Genomic DNA, 4,579 nt, shown 5'->3' with positions numbered 1-4,579 from the left:
ACCAAGGAGCTGATGCCATTGCAAACACACAAGGGTTGTTAATTCAAGCTCGAGCTCGGGCCCCATCCATATACAACGCAGCAAACTCAGGAAGAAGCCCAGAAATCCTAGTCAGCAGGATTTTTATAGGGGTTACAAGCAGGCTCAGAGGTTTTTAGCTTAGCTACTCGAGGATTGGTTTACATTTTGCAAGGTATGGGGTGTTACAATCTGATTGTAGCCTCAACTGCTGGGTTAGGGTAAAGGGAAACATATATCATTCGGCCTTGAATTGTCTGCTATGTTTATCTACTTTTTACTGTTTGCTAGGGGTGGAGGTCTATTCTCATGCAGCATGAGCTGACTTGGCACATTCCTGGAGCAGGGGGACGTGCTCCGGCCAAAGTACAAAATGGAGTCCTTTCTTTAGGTCTCACATTCCCCTCTCTACAAGTAACTTTTTAGAGGCCCAATCATGGGACTTGGGAAGTAAATTCAATCAAGTCTTCTGCAACTGGTTGATACTGAGACCTGAGTACCATCAACTGTACTGTGTTTATGTGTTCTCTGATGAATGAGACTAGTCTGTTAAGTATGTAGGGCCCAAGGGTCAGGAGGAGTAGGAGAATGAGTAAAGGTCCTAGCAGAGTGGAGACTAGAGTAGTAATCCATGGGGAGGTGTTGAACCACGACTCGAGCCACCCTTGAGCTTGTTCTCGTTCACACTTACGTTTGGTTAGGCCTTCTCTGACTTTGGCCATAGACTCTTTGACAACTCCTGAATGATCTATGTAGAAACAGCACTCTTCTCCTAGAGCGGCACAGAGTACTTGTTGGAAGACTAGGTCTAAGCCCCTCTTGTTCTGTAATACTACTTCTGCTAGGGAAGTCAATGACTCTTGAAGGTGAGAGATTGAATTTTCAAGTCTTTCAATGTCTACGTCTATAGCTGCTCTCAAGGCGCCAAAATGCTGCTCTTGCAGAACCAAGGAGGAAACTCCTGTTCCAACAACGCTTATCCCTAATCCTAGAAGTACTGTCAATGTAAGGGCAGATATGGGCTCACATTTAGCTTTAACAGGACTGTCACTAAAGCACCTAAAGTCATCTTCTTCAGGATGGTAAATTAATCTGGGGATTAATTTAACTAAGATGCAAAAGCTTGCTGTACAGTGTAGGACCCCTTCATGTACGCAGGGAGTTAACCCTAAGGAACAAGCCCACCACCCATTAGAGGGAGTTATATAGTGCTTACTGACTTCTGTTAGGTGTGTTTCGTTGCAAAGGTGCTGAAGTGTGGTGGGCACATTACCGATACAAGTTTCTCACCCGAATACAGATTGCAGGGTTAGTTGGGCTTCTCCTCGTTGTTGCCATCTACACTGATTTTTGTTACCTGACTCTAAGAGTGCACCTGTGAAGGCTATGCCTTCATAGTAGAGAGGTTTGATGTCATAACATAACCAACAGGATTGAGTTAGGTCAGGTCTGGAATTATTAAGAGCTTGAAAGGTGTGGACTATAAGCTCCCAGAGTGGATTGCTGAGACTCTGGTTTGTACTCTGGGAAGGGGTTTGTGGTAGGGTCTGAGCAGCAGGGATTGAAGGAGTGGCTTCCCTTGGTGTTAAAGCTTTAGGTGGGGATGGAGGAGCTACGATGGAGTTAGGCCCCACAGGCACCAGAGGTGGGAGAGTTAATTGCTTATGGACTGAGAACAAAAGTCCAGGGTCATATCCTGAAAGGTAGAACCGCAGACCCCATGTCTTTGGTGTGAGCCAAGTATCTGGGTTTGCTCTACCTTTGGGACTTATTGTGATTGTGATGGGATTCCTTCTGCCACGGGTGGTTTGTCTTGTGTTGTCTCTTACTACACTGATGAGGTCTCTTTTTTCTTACTCCCAGGGAGTGATGGTCACGCAACTCCAGCTCCAACAGTAAAAGACTTTATTACCTGTACACCTGCCATAAGGTCCAGTCCCTGGGCAAAGATAGAATTGTTCTTTTTCTAATTGTCACCTATCTTTGTCAGTTAGACACCCTTCTGTCTGCTCACTGGCTGGGTTGGAGGTTATTTTGACTAGGGAGGAAGAACTACCTAAATCTAAGTGAAAATTTGGGAATGTTATTTCAGGTGGGGTGGTAAGGGTTTGAACTTGGATAATGGCCTCTAGGCCTCTGGGGGCAGATTTTGGCCCCTGTAGGATCCATTTGTAGGTGACTGGCCTTTGGGGGTTGCTGGGGGGTTGGGCTTTCAGTCCATAGAAGCTAAGGATGATCCAGAGGGTTAAACTGACGGACAGGACTTGTGAATATAAAGCTTTAATGGGTTGTCCTGGTCTTTGGAGATTCTCCATCCTGGGGCGTCTCCTTGTGGCGCTGGTGGGTCTGCTGGTCTGGCATGCGAGTGGTGTATCCTGGCAGCGACTCCGTCAACTTTGAGGGTGGTGGGAGTGTGGTCAAGATCACTACGTACGGTGCTTTCCATCGTGGTTCAAGGTTTTCTTGACGGTGTCTCTGGACGTAGACCCAATCTCCGGGGTGATACGGATGGGGCTCTGGGGGCTGGCCAGTCTCATACAACGCTTTCAGCTGTGGCCAGACGCTGTGATGCACCTGCTGGATACTTTTAGGGAGAGGAGCAATTTTTGATCATCAAATTCAGTAAGTACCTCTGACCGGAGGTTCGGGACAATGGGTGGAGCTACTCCAAACATGATTTCAAAAGGGGCCAGTCTTAGCTTGTAGGGCGTGTTTCACACCCTATAGAGTGCAAAGAGGAGGAGAGCTATCCAGTCAGCGCCAGTCTCTAAGGTTAATTTAATTAAGGTCTCTTTTAGAGTTTTATTTATCCTCTCTACTTGACCTGAACTCTGGGGTCTGTATGCACAATGTAATTTCCAATCGGCCCCCAGTACCTTGGCTAAACTCTGACTTACCTTGGAAATGAAGGCAGGCCCATTATGTGACCCAAGCATCAGTGGAAAGCCATACCCCTGTAGGATGTTTTCCAGCAACTTCTTGGCTACTATTTGCGCTGTCTCACGCTTGGTGGGGAAGGCTTCTGTCCATCCTGAAAAGGTGTCTACAAAGACTAATAGATACTTGTAACCATACCTTCTGGGTTTTACCTCTGAAAAGTCCAATTCCCAGTAGGCACCAGGTCAATCTCCTCTCATCCTGCAGCCTGGGTTAGCTTTAATTCTAGCTGTTTTGGTGAGCTGGCATGCTTTACAGGCGGCAACAATATGCTCAATCTTGGAATTAGCATCTCGTATTTTGATCCCTGCTTCCCTCAGGAGGTCTTGCATTTTACGAATGCCCATGTGGGTGGACCGATGCATTTTTAAGAGAATACGTTCCCGCAAAGCTTCAGGTACTATTATTTTATCATCAGATGTTTCCCACCACTTTTCTACAAGATGTGTCATAGGTAGATGTTTGATCCAGTCTAGGTTGGCCTCGGTATAAGGAGGGTCCTCAGGCAGGGCGGTGTCCCCTGGGTCAGGCAACTGAGTCATGAGGGCTATGCCGGCTCTCAAAGCAATTTTTCTGGCCGTCTGGTTGGCTAAATTATTGCCTCTGGCAACGGGCGTATTCTTTTTCTGATGCCCTGGGCACTGGATGATGGCTAGTTTCTTGGGCAGCCAGAGGCCTTTTAATAAGTCAAGGATTTCTTCTTATTCTTAATAGTCTTGCCTTCTGCTGTTAGCAACCCTTTTTCTCTATATATGACTCCATGAATATGTATCGTGGCAAAAACATACCTGCTGTCCATGTAAGCATTAAGTTTCCGGCCTTCTTCTAAAGTCAATGCCTTGGTTAATGCTATGAGTTCTGCTCGCTGAGTGGAGGTCCCAGCGGGCAAAGGTTCAGTCCATATAACTGCTGTCTCTGTGACTACGGCTGCCCCGGCATACCTGTACCCTTCATGAACAAAACTGCTTCCATCAGTAAACAAGGTGTCTTCAGCATCTGGTCACAGTTGATCTCTCAGGTTAGCTAGAATTCCGTGCACCTGGGCCAAGATTCCTGAACAGTCATGGAGTGGAGCATCTAAGTCCGGGTCAGGCAACAGTGTGGCGGGGTTGAAAGCCGCTGGTGTCTGAAAGATAACTCGGGTGGGGTTCAGAAGCAAACTCTGGTCGTGAGTAAGGTGAGGATTACTGAACCAGCGGTCTGGGGGTTGCTTTAGGACTCCTTCTACCACGTGAGGGGTAATTATATATAGTTCTTGGCTTAGTGTTAACTTGTCAGCATCTTTGACCATCAGGGCAACTGCCGTGATCATCCTTAGGCACGGGGGCCATCCTGTGGCGACTGGATCAAGCTTCTTAGTTAAGTAAGCCACTGGGTGGTGCCATGGGCCTAGGTATTGAACTAAGACACCTTTGGCAATGCCTTTCTTCTCGTCTATATAGACGTGGAAGGATTTAGTGACATCAGGTAGTCCTAGGTCTGGTGCTTCTAGCAGGGCAACTTTAATTTGCTCAAAAGTTTTCTGTAACACTTCTGTCCACTGAAAATTCTGGGTGTCTTTTGTTGCTTCCTAGAGAGGTCTGGCTAGCTCTGAAAACCCGGGTATCCACAGATGGCAGAAGCC

General features: G+C 47.0%; 1 pseudogene; it reads right to left on the bottom strand.

Annotated features, from left to right (window-relative positions):
- Positions 1 to 452: 452 nt before the first annotated feature.
- Positions 453 to 4,579, bottom strand: part of LOC102817467 — a 6,512-nt pseudogene continuing 2,385 nt past the window's right edge.

Source organism: Chrysochloris asiatica, unplaced genomic scaffold (assembly GCF_000296735.1).
Source record: "Chrysochloris asiatica unplaced genomic scaffold, ChrAsi1.0 scaffold00264, whole genome shotgun sequence".
In the NCBI taxonomy this organism is placed as follows: domain Eukaryota; kingdom Metazoa; phylum Chordata; class Mammalia; order Afrosoricida; family Chrysochloridae; genus Chrysochloris; species Chrysochloris asiatica.
Note: the sequence above shows the minus strand (reverse complement) of the source record. Positions and strands in the feature narration are given on the sequence as shown.